At 39.3% G+C, this 16862-nt stretch overlaps 1 non-coding gene across 1 annotated transcript; it reads right to left on the bottom strand.

Moving 5' to 3' along the window:
* Window positions 1–462: 462 nt before the first annotated feature.
* TRNAN-GUU lies at window positions 463–536 on the bottom strand. Its single transcript has one exon. It is a non-coding gene; the product is annotated as a tRNA-Asn (tRNA).
* Between the last annotated feature and the right edge of the window lie 16326 nt (window positions 537–16862).

The raw sequence follows: 16862 nt of genomic DNA, 5'->3' as shown, positions 1-16862 counted from the left end.
GAATGAATGAAATGAGTGGAGAAATTCCTTCTCCCTTATTACCAAGAACTTCGTTGTTGTTAGAAGCTAATTTAGACCATCCCACACCCAAAAACAACTCGGAGCCTAAACAAATAGAAGAGAGTTCAGTCTACAAGAAGCTGGCAGAGCTTTAGCCATTGAACTACATCCATCGAATGATGCTAGTGGAGACAAATTCCTTTTGGCGTGATTCAGTAAGATGATTCAGTCTTCCCATTCATTCCCAGATCCTTTTTTAGAGACAAATTCCTTTTGGCGTGATGATTCAGTCTTCCCATTCATTCCCAGATCCTTCTTCTCCGTAAGAACCCAGTTTTTCTATACGAGAGTGAGGAATCAAAACCAACAACTTCCCACTTTTGATGTCCCACAATTCTTCCCGTTTAGAAACTCAAGAGAAGGACAGGGGTTGCTAGGTCAAAAAAGCGAGAACTCCAAATTCTCCCCAAGTAGGATTTGAACCCACGCGACTAGTCAGTTAACAGCCGACCGCTCTACCACTGAGCTACTGAGGAACAACGGACTTTAGGAAGCCCACTCTTGTTCTTTGGACCAACTTCTGACCGAACAAAAAAGGGAAAGGGGTGAGTCACTCTTTTTCACATACACCAGGAGACAAGGTTACGATAGCAAGCCCCAGTCGGAGAGCCTCCAGGACAAGGGGGCGACGGTCAACCATCCACTCTCGAGATTCATATGGATCAATCTTCCTACCAGTTCGCTAAGTAGACTCACTCTACCGAGTGGCAACAAAGGCTGGAACTATTCCTGCCAAAAACAAGGGACCTACTTCTCATCCTAGGAGTTAGCAGGTATGAAAGAGTCCCCTCTCTCTCTCTCCGAGTTTCGACTACTAAGTAGCACTTCTGCTATTTTATAATGGAATCGATTCTGGTCAAGCTGTAAAAGCCCACTATTATTAGTAAGCTAGCGCGCCCCCCTTCCCTTCTTTATCAAAGTCGACGTTTCTCGCTTGTTAGTCCGACCTTTTTGGATATTTGAAGAAGGCAGGTTTGGAACCCTATCCAAGGGCAAGGTGCTAGTCTCGATCTCGCTTGGTGGTGTCCTTCTCGATGATTGTTGACTCAACATAGATTTCGTGCTTGAGTTGGGGGGCCTTCCCTCCATCTATCGAGTCAAGTAATTCGCTATCAGAAATTTGTCCGTCCTCATGCCATGCTTCTTCTTTCTCCGAATTGGTTCCTAGTGTCAGTCTATCAAGATTCGCCATCAAGAGAGGGTTAGGTTAAGCCAAGCCAGCGGGTCTTGTCATTCACTTCCCCCGTCCATCGATAACGGGAGTACGCATCAGCACATATCAAACGAAAAAAGCGTGAATCCTGATTCTCTTCCTCAATCAAAATGTCGAGCAATTTCTCCCTATTAATTCGGTCATAGTCTCAACAGGACCCTCTACGTGGAGGTGCACCAGAGGAAGGCAGCTTTCATGGCAATCATCACTAGTTTCTCCCTCATTTCTTCTGTTTTCTCTTGAATAAGGGCTATCCATTGAGTAAAGGGAGGTTTTGCTACAGTGATTCGGGCGGTTGGTGTCCTCTTCCTCTTCGAGAGTTGCGGGTCTTTCTGCATGAGTGGTAGCTCACGCTCAAAACTCCTCGTACACGAGTCCTAGTCGTTATGCAGCGGTCTGTTTGCCGGCTTCACTTGCGCGATGATGATTGGTTTCATCCATCCTCGACCCTAATGAAATTGAGTATTCCAGTCAGTCAAGCGGTTCGGGTTCTCGGCAGGTTCTCGTTCGCCTGCCCACTCCCTCATAGTCCATTAGTGGGTAGGGTGGTAAACTGATAAGGTGCCCGCCTCATCTTCAGACGTGTCCTCGAAAACTTGGCGGTTGTTCGGTCTCCGCTTTTGGGGGCAGAAGTGCTTGGTCGCTGGGGTTTCTTCCTTTTCCTCAACCAAAACGAAAAAGGTTGTTTGTGTCAGTCTGGTCTAAGATTTGGTTATGAGCTGGCTAGACAAAGAAAGATGGATTGAAGGTCAGATAGATTGGAGGAAAGTGGCACAGGACCTTTGATCGACCATGGGGCGTATTCTACCCTTACCGAATTCATTCTATGGAAGCGTTACGTAAAAAGCTCCTTCTCATGTATCTTGCATTTCTTTGGTTTTTGGAAGTTCCAGAATGTTGTCTTCTGATTTCCTTTGTTGGGAAGCCCCCTTTGATTAATGATCGTTCTGTGCAGCTCGCTAGTCCCCAAAGCCAAGGACGGGGTCAAACCATCATTCCAGAATTTGCAGTCCGATACATTTTCATTATGTTACCTAGTCAAACCCCCCAGCTCATGGACCAAAGTCAAACGGTTGTTCTTCCTTCCCCGCTCCCTCTTTTTCTAGATATGCGGTGGCGGGCGAAGCACTCTAGATGACCGGCGGCGGGTTACCATAGAAGAGGGGGCAACTTCTTTCTCCCTTGCTCCATTTTCCTTTGATGATTGAAAGTAGCAAGCCACTCCACTACTAGTTAGTACAAAGGCCAGATAGATAGAAGATAGCTCATCTAGCCCAGTGAGCAGATCCATTGTTTATGCGGCAGTGCAATGCAGCTGAAAAAGGTAAGCTTCTTTTTATTTATTAGTAAGGGTATAGGTTGGGGAAAACTCCAAAACTAGAGTTCCAAAAAGCTAACCTTAGAAAGGATATCTGTTTTCGAAAAGGGCACCCCTACGAGACCCCTAAACTACAAGCTAGTGCACAACTAATTTTCCACCATTGTTGATTGTAGCTTGCAGGCTCGAAAATCTCTCTTTCGCCTCTTCTCCATGTCTCCATTTGATTTGCTTCTTCTTTCGCCCAAGCGTTTGGTTTGCCCCTTGTTATCTTGCATTTTGTGATCCGGAGCTTCATTCTGCCTTTTGCTTCTCGCAGTGATCCGACGTGGATTTTCGATTGAAATGTTAGCTCCAGGTTTTGGGCGGCCCATCTGGTGGGGGGAGCTATCACTGCTAGAAGCCCTTGCGTTCGGCTGCGTACTCCCCGTCCGCGTATCTCACACTCCCTGGATTTTGGCTTTCATCTTTCATTTGCCTTTCCTGCATTTTTCTTTCGAGATATAGGTCGGCTTCGTGCATCTCGATGTTTGCCGGGGGTGCTCCTGAGGTATGCCCTTCCGGTAGGTTGTTCTCTTCTCTATCTTTTCCATCCAGTGCCCACACAGCGTCAGAAAATCTGCGTCTTCGATCTCTCTTCGCAACGCAATATATCAGTCTCTTTCTCTTGGCATCTGTCTTTGAAGTCATTGATTTCATATCGAGAAGCGGTGTTCACTATTAAGCCTACGCCCATTCCTTTCAAGCTTGATTCTGCCCTTAGACTCGTTACACTGTTCGACTGAACTCGTTGGCTCTGCGCTCTATTCAGTCGAAACCCGGTTCGATAACCTTCTCTCATAGATTCCCTTCACCAAGTCATCGTCAGCAATCCGCTCTTATCTCTTCGGCGAGTTCCTTTCTTGTCTTGCCCAAAAACTTTATGTATTCTCATTGGCGAAAGACTCTCCCGCAGCAACGTTTTACACATAGGGGCACTTTCTCTCGCTTGCCGTTAGTCCGTCTAGCGCCTTTCGGTTGTGGCTCGCCCCGTGGGTTAGCTTGAGTTAGATTTTAAAGTCTGGAAGGCATCCTTGTATTCTTTCAAATGGTCAGCCATTCTTCTTCCATTAGACTTGATAATCCTTTTCTCTTATCTTTGTTCCTTCTCTCTTCCAGTTCTCTCCATTATATTCTATAAATAACAAGAAGAAAGTAGCAATTTTGTTTCCAATGGTTTGAGCTTGGAAGCAACCTACTATCTATCGATAGGCGAGAATAGACAGCTATTTATTGGCAGCTTCGCCTATCTATTCTATTATGGCCGGCTTGGAGACAGAAGAGGAAGACCATCATCCCTAGGTACGATCATAGCTTGATTCATTCATTGAACCTTAGGGATAACCATTAGCATTGAGGTCAATCACCACACCACCTATATAAGAAATACGACATTCCATTCCTTCCGCGAGAGTGCATGGTCAACACACACCTAACCTAAAGCGCCTACGTTTCGTTTGCAGCCAATCCAACCACAACCTAACTAAACTAGCACGAGATTCTACAACCGAAACTACTGGTATTCTTGAGGGGACTCCTCCTATAATAGTTAGCAATACTGTGAAGGTGTTAATATAACACATGCGGAAGCAATTTGGATCTTAGGCACTTTTAGAACATCAATTATAGTAAATAACTAGCATGTTCTTAAGTATTAAAACTTAATGAGTTTGAATACTAAACTTTTGTAGTTCAAATTCCTTTTTCTTCACGAACCAGTTTCGAACCACCACTAGTGTCTTCTTCACTATCCTCCGACCTTAGAACGGGATTGTGGAATCCGGTGAGTGACTAAACTTGGGAGGGATTTTGTATATATGAAGAGAGTGTTTGTGAGAGGTTTTTCTCAAGGTTTTTCACCAACAAGCACCCTTTCATGTATTATGATCACTCTATTTATAAAGTCATGTTTGCATATTCATGCAAATTTGAGATCACAAAATTTGACACTCAAAATTCCACTCAAATGTTTGGGATTATGTGGCAAGCATGCATGCTTGAGTTAACCAAATTTTGACACTCAAAATTCCACTCAAATTTGTGGGGTTTATTTGGCAAGCATGCAAGTTTGGTTAAACCAAATTTTGACACCTCAAAATTCCACTAACATGTATTTTTCCATTAAATGAAGTCAACATTTTGACTTTCTTCATTTTGATTCAACAATCAATTTGAATTATTAATTTCAAATTAAAGTAATATTAAATGATTAATCTATTTAATTAATATTTAATATTAATTCAAATGCCAATCCCAATTAATTCCAACACATATTTGATTAAGATATTTAAATCTTATTTAAATATCTCAAATTCTCTCTTTTTGTTTAATTCGTAAATAAAAAAAATGCAGTTAAATATATAGTATATATGTAGCGCATTCTCTCTAATTTGAATTCGAACACTTCGAACTCACTCGTCACACTGTTCTATGGTTTAGTCCGATATGAGCTAGCAGAGGGACCTAATGGACCTATAGATCATGGGCTCCAACGATCTAAGATTAACCGGTTAAACTCATTAACCTTGTTAACCAACATTCGTTAACTACTAAGACTTTCCACTATAGCCTAGTAGTTGCACTCCCCTCACTATAGATATATTTCTGTCCATTTGATATAACCATGATTAGTAATTCGATCCTTCACAGGTTGTTCGTAACAAGAGTTGGGTCAATTTATCGTTTTACCCTTGAAGTTACTTCTTGTTTCTTATGTCTCATTGATCCTCTAATGAACAATTGGTTTGTGGTCCAACCAGTAAACCGGATCCCTCTCAGGCCAATGAGAGGGTGGGGCCCCTTGTTCAAGACTTGAAGTCAGTACTTAAGCGAACTATCTCTCTTCTATCCCTAAAAGTGGGTAGGACTGAATTCCATCTTGCACCCCACGTCTCCACCCATTTACCCATTCTTACCCCTGAAATGGGAGGCCTATTGAGTCGGCGAACTTGAAAATCTAAAGATAATTCCGAATAAATAGTAGTTCATGATTAGCTCAAGATTAAGATCGAGTTACCTAGATCATCAAATGAAAAGAAAATCAGTCTCAACAGTAAATGACATTAAAAAGTGAGAATGATTTTCTTCATGGTCTGACCTTATGCAATACTCATTGCATAGGACGCTTCCACTCACATGTCTCCACATGTACAATTTTAGTGATCACATTGTTTATATCATATACAAAAGTGGGTCGCATCCATAGTGTCCCTAGAATAAGGTACTCAGCCTTATCCTTATACTATAGATCATTTTGACTATTTACTTGAACCTGATCAACTCTTATGTCTCTACATATAGTTCAAGTAATCATACTATAGCCATAGTGTTCTTAGTTTATTGGATTTAGATTAATGATCGTAAAGTTCACTTTATTCAATAACAATCTTTATTGAATAAACAACAATAATAACTTTATTGAAAGAAGGGAATGAGGTAATCCCCCTTGACCTTGGTGAAATTCAATAACAGCAACAGACTCCTTTTTTATGAAAGATATGTTGACAAAGAATTTGCTATGTGGAGGAAGAGATCTTTCTATTTCAAGTTGATGAGAAAAACTCTACATGGATAGTCCTTATATAGGCCTTTTGGAACATCCTCATTCATGGCCATACATTTACCATTAAAGTGAATCTACCTAATACATGTATCTACTCAATGTATCTAACTCTTATGACTCTTCAAATATTAACCAAGTAAATGGATCTCTCATGTACATGTATCCTACAAATTCATCTATCTATATAAGTGCATGAAACTTGAATATCTAAGATTCTCCCCCCTGAAACTTCTTTCTCCATGAACTTGGACCCCAAGCTTCTTCCTCAGATGTTGAAAGGCATCCGACTTTAATGCTTTTGTAGATATGTCGGGAATTTGATCACTCGAACTTATATGGTGAAATTCCACTTCTTTTGTCTTCATATGTTCTCTTATGAAGTGAAAGAGAGTGCTTGCTTCCTCATGATGAATCGGGTTCTTGGCTAGAGCTATTGCTGACTTGTTATCAATGTAGATCTTGCTTGCTTGCTTGCTTCTTCTTGTTTTAGCTCCATTTTCTCCAAGAATATCCTCCTCAACCATATAGTATAGCATGACAAACACAAGCGGATGCTGCTATATATTCAGCCTCACAGGTGGATAGAGCTACTATAGATTGCTTCTTCGATGACCAAGTAAATGCGGGGTGGGTGTCGCCACGATCAAATACGAACCCAATTGTACTCTTCCGATCTTCATGACTTCCGGCCCAATCACTCTCGCCCAACCAACTCAAGATTGCAATTTCTAGAGTAGAACACTCTGTCCCCTTTATGTAACTGAGAGAATCCTCTTTGCTTCCTTCCTTCAAATGTGAGGTTCTCGGTGTCTCCATAAACTTGCTTACAAGTCCTACTCCAAATAGAATGTCAGGACGAGTGCAAGTCAAGTACCTTAGCCAACCCATTAGACTTTTGAAATAAGTGGGTGGGGTTCCTTCTCTTCACCTTCCTTTGTTAATCTGAGACCGCACTCAACAGGTGAGTCTTTCGGCTGGCAGTCTTCAACAGCTAATTTCTCTAAGATCTCCTTAGCATACTTCTACTGGGAAAGACAAATCCCATCTGAATCTTGTTGCATCTCAATGCCTAGGAAGTACTTAATCAGACCTAAGTCTGTCATCTCGAACTCCTTCTCCATTGAGCGCTTTCATTCTTGGATCATAGAGTTGTTGCTTCCAATAAACATCAGGTCATCAACATACAAACATACAAACAACACTTCTCCACATGAGTTCCCCTTTGCATATAAGGTTCATAAGGGCATTTCACAAATCCTTCTTGGATGAAAAGTATGCATAAAAAATTCTTTCATTCCATGCTCTCGGGGCTTGCTTCAGTCCGTAAAGAGCCTTCTTCAATTTGTATACCTTTCTTGTCTTTCCCTGTTGGTTGTTCAAGATAAACTTCTTCAAGTTTCCCATTAAAGAATGCGGACGCCCATTTGATGCATCTTTCACCTTCGTTGGGCCGCGAGTGAGATTTTTTGTTTCTCTCACTCTTTCTAGGCTCGCTAATGGGGGCAAAGACCTCCTCGTAGTCAATCCCATGCTTTTGCTTATAGCCCTTCACGACCAACCTTGCTTTATAGCGCTGCACCTTTTGCATCTCTCTTCGTCATACCCATTTAAGACCGATGGTTTTGTTTTGAGCCTTGTGTAAGTGATGTGAGTTCCCACGTTTTATTCTTCTTTATGGGGTGAATCTCCTCCTCCATAGTTTTCCTCCACTTTGGCTCCTTATTTGCCTCCTCAAAGGTCAAGGGATGAAAACCTGCGTTGAACTCCTCCTAGTACTCCCAATCAATTGGATTAACTGGTTGAGTAGAGTCATAGATCTCCTGGATATTCCTTGTCTTGCGTACTGGACTGCTAAACTCATCATGGTCTGAGTCATCATCAAGAGTAGTGTACGGTGGTACTCTCTTCTCCTGCTCACCATCAAGAGGAATCGTCATCCTTTCGTCAGTTTTCTTCCACCAACTTCTATTTTCATCGAACTTGCCATCTCTCGACATCACGAGTTTGCGAGTTACAGGATTATACAACTTGTATCCATTGTTGTTCTCACCATAGCCCAAGAATATGCATCTTTGACTTTGATCTTCAAGCTTCGTGCGCTTCTCCTCCTTCACCTTTGCATAGGCATTCCATAGATTCGGAGATGATCAACTTTTGGCTTCTTGGAAGTCTTCCTCCGGGGTCATGTCTTCAATCCTCGTCGTTGGGAACCAGTTTAACAAATAAACGTAACATGCTACAAACAGCATCTCCCCAAAATTCCTTCAACATATTCTTCTTCTTCAGAGCATGCAGCGAATCATATTAAGAATCGTTCTTCGAGGTGCCTATTGGTTGTGGCATTTGAGGCATCGTGAGTTGATGTTGGATGCTCTGCCTTGCCTGCTCCTTGCACCAATTCTCAAATTCTTGCGACATATACTCTCCTGCACGATCAGTCCATAGACATTTGAGCGTCCCTTTGCTTTTATGACTTTTTCATTCTTTAAATCTTGTTGAGAAAACAACTTTTTTTTTCCTGTAGCATGTACACCCAAGTCTTACCACTAAAATCATCAGGTTAAGAAATACTTGTTACCACCAATGGATTCTGGCTTGATGGGTCCACATACGTCAGAATGCACCAACTCTAGCCGTGTGGATGTTCTCCTTGCACCATACTTCTTAAATGACTTCCTTTGTTGCTTTCCCACAACGCACACATCACAAAGGTTGTTGGGAGATTCAATCAATCCTTGGCAGTCCCATCACCTCTTCTTCTCCATCAGCTTCAATACCTCAAAGTCTGTAGCGAAGATGCCACAGAGTGCTATGATCTAGAAGTGTTGCCTTCATGCACCTCGACTCCATAATGGAAAGCTTCAACGAGAACATCCTGTTCTTCATCATCTTCACGTGAGTAATTCGCTTGCTCTTTTTATCCAATAAGCTGAGAGCCAAATAAATCACTCATCTTGATGTCATATCTTCTCTCCAACAGTTGCCCAATACTCAAGAAAGTGCTTTTTATATTAGGGACATAACATAATATAATAGACATTCGAAATACGAAGTTCCCTTCTTTGAAGACAACATCACCTTTTCCTTTAATTGGTGGTCATTTTTATAGATCACCAAATGTTATCTTGCCTTGTTGACCTTCATCGAGCCTTGCGAAGAACTCCTTTCTTCCAAACATTGGGTTTGAGAATCCCGAGTCAAGGAACCACGTGACCGATTCAGGCAGCTCAGTTTCGTTGTAGGACATTAAGAAGACAAGTTGGTCCATCACTCAGCTTCTCATCATCAACAAGATTAGCCTTCTCACCTCCATCATTGTTTGTATTATACCAGGAGTCATGGGGTTTTATAACATTGAGTAGAGAGAGACATAAATACAATAAACTAGGGCATCACATACTCATGCCTTATATCCCACTTGCCCTAGATTACATAACTCGTAGTTCTAGATTCACTAGGTGCCCTTCAAACACTTTAGCCGTGAGGGGCTTTGTAAATGGATCAGCAATGTTGTGCTCCGAAGCTATCTGTGTGACGATCTCCTCGTTGCACAATTTCCCTTATGAGATGATATTTGCGCTCAATATGTTTTCCTCGCTTATGGCTTCTTGATTCTTTCGAATTTGCAACTGCTCCACTGTTATCACAATAAAGAGTGACGGGAAGATGCATATTTGAAACGACTTTCAAATCAGTTAAGAACTTCTTAAGCCATACAGATTCTTTCGCTGCTTCATAAGCAACAACATACTCAGCCTCCATGGTGGAATCAACAATGCAACCTTGATTTATGCTTCTCCATATTATTGCTCCTTCGTTCAGAGTGAAGACAGATCCTGATGTCGATTTCCTCGAATCTACATCGATCTGAAAATCTGAGTTAGTGTACCCTGTAAGGATCAGATCCTTAGCACCATACATTAGCATATTAATATGGTAAGGAACCACTACAAGGGGAGTAAGATTCGGATTACATTGTTGATCGAATATCTCAAGAAAAGAACATTGTTTGAGATTCGAATCACTTCACAAGCAAGATCGATCATGTCTAGCTTGAATGATTTGTATTTATCAAATATCTCAAACACTTGTTTGAGATTCAAATCACTCCACAAGCAAGATTGATCATGTCGAGCTTGAATGATTCTACATGCAACCTAAATTACATAGAATTGCAAATAAACTTAGCCATTGGCTAAAGAAAGCACAAATGCTTCTTTAACTGTATATTTTCCAAGTCTTTTACAAATACAACATACATGGCTTTATATAGCCTCAAAATAAAACTACGGAGCATTCCAAGAGTTGTTACATTCATACTTAATGGCAATAATTAATCATTATGTAATTGTAACCTAAAGTAAATAAAAACTCTTAAAATACATTAATGAAATACAATAACTCTAAATTGTAATCCACCCAAAATTTATCACATGAAACTTCATTCTTCTTCCATGGAGCATGAATTGAAATATCTTTTGATAATTTCAACAATATTTTCTTCACATCTTTATTGAAGCATATTGTATGATTGATGTCCCTTGATTCATATCATTCTCCACTTCTTCAAAAGGATTCGTCCTCGAATCTATTTGTGAAACTTTGCTGCAAGAAATAAGTTATGAAAACACAAAAGACCTCACAACACTCTCTCACGAGTATATTCTCAAGGAATTTTTAGGCCACTCTTTTTACACTCGTTTACACAGATGAAGCTCTCATTCTCACCTCTAGAGCAAATATTGAATTTTGAACTTTGAGAAGAAACTAACAAGATAAAAATAAATAAAAATCAAATTGAGAAGAAACGCAAAGGAAAAATATATCCGATCTTGAGCCTGAAGCTCTGATACCAAATGATAAGATAAGAAACCACTACAAGGGGAGTAAGATTCGGATTACCTTGTTGATCGAATATCTCAAGGCAAGAACATTGTTTGAGATTCGAATCACTCCACAAGCAAGATCGATCATGTCTAGCTTGAATGATTCTTGTTGATCAAATATCTCAAACACTTGTTTGAGATTCGAATCACTCCACAAGCAAGATTGATCATGTCGAGCTTGAATGATTCTACATGCAACCTAAATAACATAGAATTGCAAATAAACTTAGTCATTGGCTAAAGAAAGCACAAATGCTTCTTTTACTATATATTTTCCAAATCTGCTTACAAATACAATATACATGGCTTTATATATCTTCAAAATGAAACTACTAAAGGCATTCCAAGAGTTTGTTACATTCATGGGAAAGAGAAGAAAAAGAACAAATAGGTGAAGTAGGGAAGGTAATATCAGTTCAGCGGAATGAGTAAGTAGGGAGAGGAGTTTACCTCGTGAAAGAAGGTTCAGAATCATTCATCCTTCGTACAGGAGAGAAAGAAAAAAGAGGAGAATGAGACCAATAAGTTCAGGAGGTAAGAGAGTGAGACAAGGGGGTTTCTTATCTTAGGTTACAGTGAAGGAGAAGATCAAGAAAAGAAAGAAAAGAGACCGTAAAGTGTAAAGTCCAGTGTCTGAAGGGAGAGGAGCGCAGACGAAGGCATAGTGTTTGAAGGTGATTGAGCAAAGAGAAGATACCTCGTTCAAAAATCAATAGGTGATTGAGCTTTACGTTGTGAAAGAATAGTATATTTCAGGAAGGCACGATGCAGAGGTTCAGGTTTCTTCTTCTTTTCTTAATGTTTCTGGTTCAATAGTTCAAGTTCAGGTTCCGGAGCGAAGCAACTTTACAGTGAAAGAAGGTGAATGAGTGAATAGGAAGAGAATACAAAATAAGGAGAAAGATCAGAAATAGGTTTAGGTCAGGTAATAAGGGTTCAACAGTTTACAGTCTTTGAAGGTGACGAGCGAAGGAAGCCACTACTTTAACAGATCCATCTATCTGTTAAAGTAAAGCAAAGAGAGAGTTCAATCATTCAAACACCTATTCTATATTCCATTTACCGAGTTCAAGAAGTCCAATTCATCCCCTTGATTAATTAACTCGACTGCAAAGAAAGTTTTAGTAGTTCAGGAGAAAGAGAATAGAAAGAGAGGATTTTCTCTCTAAAAATATGAAGATAAGATTGATTTCTTTATGGTCTTTACAATAGAAGGAGAATGAGAAAGAATCTTGAGGAGTGACTTCTTCATTACCTTGTATTTGAAAGAAATAATAGTAGGGGACAACAAGTGATTGAGTTCCGCTCGTAAACTCTCTTTCGGCCTTGGTTACTATGTTTGAATAACTTACCTTAACAATAACAGTAGGTAATGTAATAGAGGTTCATGAGTTCGGTTTCTTCTTCCTTTGTTTATTAGCAACAGAATGAATAGGTTAATATCAGTCAGGAGTTTACCAAGTTGTAGAGAAAAAAGAGAATCGGTCTTTCATTTGAGAATTAATAAAAAGAAAAAGAATTGAATATAAATCAGGGGCAAGTTTGTCACTTTACCTTGTTCTCAATCCGTCTCATCCTTACTTTAGTCTGTCTCCCCCTTTATTCAAAGATTGTAAACAAAGAAAGATAGTTGGGCAAGGAATGAATCTTCACCTTATTCTTTATCATACAGTCAGACAGCCAATTTACTTAGTTCAAGAGTTCAATACGGGACAAGTTAGTGAGTTAAGGAGTTGCTCGAGTCTTTGGTTAAAGAATCCTATCAATAGGAAAAAGAAAAGAGAACACGAGTCAAAGAGTTAAATCAAGTTACGAGGGAGAAAGAATATATATATATACTTTACCTTTCTTACCTTGTGAAAGAATAACTCACAACACAATCACTTTCTTCTAACTAACTAAGAAAGAATAACAAGAATTAAGGGGAAAGAAAGATCAATTAAAGACAATCAGGGAAAGAACAGAGAAGATATCGTCAAGAAGTATTGGTATTGGTTCAGGGGTAGGAGCAAAGACCAGTAAAAGAATAAATAAGGAAAGGAGTGAAATAGCGCGACCGGTAGGGAGAGAAGTGAAGGATCAATCAATAGGTTACGACGGAGTGTGAATGAGAATGATTGTTTCGGCTTTTTCTTAGTGCTTGCTTTACCTTGTGTTTGAAAGAATAAAGAGGTGTAGGAGTTCGTTCAGGATCAGAGAAAGAAGCCGAGGTTTTTCTAGTTCCGGCAGAGAAAGAAAAGAAATAGTTCAACCCCCAGTAAGTAAAGGAAGCAAACAAACTGACAGAGCTTTACCTCCTTCTTTAATAAATAGGTAAGGAATTAAGGTAAGGAGAATGAATCTATATTTTGTTGAGTCTCATTAATCTTCTCTTGCTTTCTCTTCCTTTACTTTGATTAACAAGGTTCAGTAGCTAGCTTTCTCTTTAGTCTTGACTTGTTTACGAGAAGGTGGAATAAATGGGTTCCGGGTTGAGGTTCAGTTGCTTCTCTTTTCTTGACTCTCCAGTAAAGGAAGAGATTCTTCTTCTTTCTCTTAAGTCTTTCAAAGCTAAAGCTGCTAACTCCTTGATTCTAGAACGAACATCGTAAACTCTCATTCATCGATAGTCTTTCCTCTACTGCTAATTAATATCCCCCTTGATAGGTTCAATCGGGTTCAGGTTCGACTTTTTCTAGCATTACCTACTTCAATCTTGTCAGGGAATAGAATAATCAAAATAAATATAAGGGCTAAAGGTTAGTTAAGGTTGAGTCTTTCTTCTTAGTTTACTTACTGTGTAAATAGGGGAATCGTCCTGTTTAACTCGTTCAATCCATTAATCTTTCTTCAGTCTTTCTTTGTTGTTCAATATACTATCAGGTAATAAAGAAATAGAATAGATAGAGTATTTAAGGTTATTACGGCAAGTAGAGTATTAAAGTTATTACGGCAAGCAATGGAATAAAGATTTTTTCGGATTGAATTAAGTAGTAGCGAATGTAATTCAGGTGAGGGAGTTCAACCCTTACTGTAGTGGGGCGTGCAGGAGCAGATTAAGAATAAGTAGGTAGTATTTATTTACTTACCTTTTCATTCAGGTTCGTGAGAGAGTAAGTAGCTTGACTGGAAAGAAAGATTAATCAGACTTTCCCTTTAGTGTATCTACTGTAAAGGAATAAGAATAAGTAAAAGATAGATTACGGAGTAAACTAACTAAGGAGAAAGCAAAGGAGCGAAGACACGCACTTCTAATGGTTCCAGGTCAGGTTTAGTAGTTCAGTAGAATGAATAGGAGTTAGTAATGAGAGGAGAAAGAGAAGTGAAAGAAAGATAAAGGGGAAGGTAAGGTACAGTTACGGAGCTAGCTAAGCCACTTTAAAGAATAAGGACAAACAAGAGAAGGAATCTTTAGTCTCTCTCTTCAAACCTTAAAGAATAGGAACAGGAGAATTCATCCTTAGTCTTTCCTCTCCCTTCAATCAAACAAAGACAATAAAGGTTTGGTTCAACTTCATTCATTCATTCATTTACTTATTCCGAGTAACATCAACAAGTAATAGAGGGCTCAGTAGCAAAAAGGTGACGCTTTCTTCTTTACAAAGATAGTAAACTCTCTTTAGTCTTGACTTTCAGTATCAGTAGTTTACCTACTTCTCGCCGTAACCTAATTAGTAGTTTAGTTTACCTATTTCCCACCATAACCTATTATTTCTATACTAATTACCTAGCGAGCAAAGGAGTTCTATTCCGTATTACCTAGCGAGTAAAGGAGAATGGAGTTAATGGTTCATCCACCTGCCCTTGCCCTCTTTCTTCTTCTCTTGCTTTACGAAATGAATAAGTAGTTGGTTCTTTCTTTCTTTCCTCTCCCTATTATACTAGCTAGAACTGAAGAGATGCATCTTGTATGTGTCTTTACTACTTGTTCAAACAGGGAAAGGAATAGGATTTACGGATAAAGAGTTCAGTCAGTTCATCTTTCTTTAATCTACCTTCTTTACTTTTAGTCTCTACTATAAAGAAAGCATAGGGGAAAAGGAATATGCAAGTAGTTAAGGAGACTAGAAAAAAGAATAGTTTCTTCTAACCCGCTTTCCTCTTTCAAAGACAGTAAACTCTCGATAGTCTTTACTTGTTGGTCAATATACTTTCATCAGGTAATACCAACAAACAGAGAATAGACATAGGATTATTACGGTAAGCAATAGAATAAAGCTTTCATTCACAGATTGAATGAGAAGTGAGAAGTAGCTCAGGTAATTCAAGGTGAGGGAGTTTCATCCGGTTTTTCAGTAGTTAAGTAAGGATCAAGAATAAGTAGTCGTTACTTACCTTTTCAATTCGGATTAATCTTTCTCCTCTGTAAAGGAATAAGAAGAAGACAAAGGATAGGTTATACAAAGTTCAGTAACTAACTAAGGAGAATGCAGAGAAGCAAAGACACTCGTTCTAGAGGTTGTTTCGTACGGGGCAGGTTCAAAAGTAGTTAAAAGGAGAAAGCAGAAATAGGAGTTTAGTCTTTACTTGTTTACGAGGAGGTGGAATAAATGGGTTACGGGTTTCAGTTCAGTCTTTCAAAGTGAAGTTGCTAATCTAACTAATTAATTTAATATCCCTTCTAAACTAACACTGCAAAGGATAAGTTCAGGCTTTATTTCCTCTCCTTATTATATTTATAGAACAACTGTAAGAAGGGATAATGCATCTTGTGTCTTTACTGTTCAGGGACAGGGAATAGGGTTTATGGATAAAGAGTGAAATCAGTTCATCGATAGTCTACCTTCTTTACTTTGAGTCTCCACTAGAAAGAAAGCATAGCAGAAAAGGATTGAATATGCGACAAGGTAAGGAGAATGGAAGAGAAAGGATAGCTACTTCTAACTTGCTTTCTTCTTTCAAAGACGGTAAACTCTCTTTATTTAGTCTTTACTTGTTCAATCTTCATAGTTAAAGGGTTAAGAGTCGTAATTGAATTAATCCTTCTTCTTGTGTCTTTACTTCTTGGTCAATATACTCTCACTCACTCAGGTAATACCACAGAGAATAGACAGAGTATAGGGTTATTACAACAAGCAATCTAATAAAGCACAGATTGAATGAGAAGTAGCACACCAGGTACTTATTAAGGAAGGTGTGAGAGAGTTACATCTGGTTCAGTAGGGAAAGAATAAAGAATAAGTAGTCGTTACTTACCTTTTCAATTATGATTAATCTTTCTATACTCTAGTAAAGGAATAAGAATCAGACAAAGTATAGGTTATACGGAGTGAAGTAACTAACTAAGCAACAAGTAGAGGAGCGAAGACACTTGTTCGAGAGGAGGTTCCATACAGGCCCTGGTAAAGTAGTCGTTAAGAGCAGAAATAGGAGCAGAGTCTTGACTTGTGAAAGAATAGTAGAATCAGCTTACCTTGACTTCCTGCTAAAGTGAAAGAACCAACGAGACCCTGCTGTAGACGTGACGAATTGAAGAAGAACAGAAATATGGTACAAGAGACCTGAAAATCGTTTTCTCTTGTTCTCGAATAGTTAAAGCCTTGTTGGCGAGGTAAAGCTAATAGAGGTTGAGTATTAACTTCCTAATATTTTCTTGAGTTTCAGTCTTTACCGGGAGAGCAAATTCATTAGCTACAGCTTTACTACCAATAAAATAGATGAAAGAAGGCTTGAAGGATAATGTGAGTGAATATGAAAGTCCTTACATGTGAAAGAAAGAGTGCCAAAGAAGGGAAAGATAGAATGAGTTAAGTTCAAGTTCATGAAGTTCGTAAACTCTTCATCAGTCTTTCAAGCAGAAGCAAA

This window comes from Cucurbita maxima, unplaced genomic scaffold (assembly GCF_002738345.1).
Source record: "Cucurbita maxima cultivar Rimu unplaced genomic scaffold, Cmax_1.0 Cma_Scf00088, whole genome shotgun sequence".
In the NCBI taxonomy this organism is placed as follows: Eukaryota; Viridiplantae; Streptophyta; class Magnoliopsida; order Cucurbitales; family Cucurbitaceae; genus Cucurbita; species Cucurbita maxima.
Note: the sequence above shows the minus strand (reverse complement) of the source record. Positions and strands in the feature narration are given on the sequence as shown.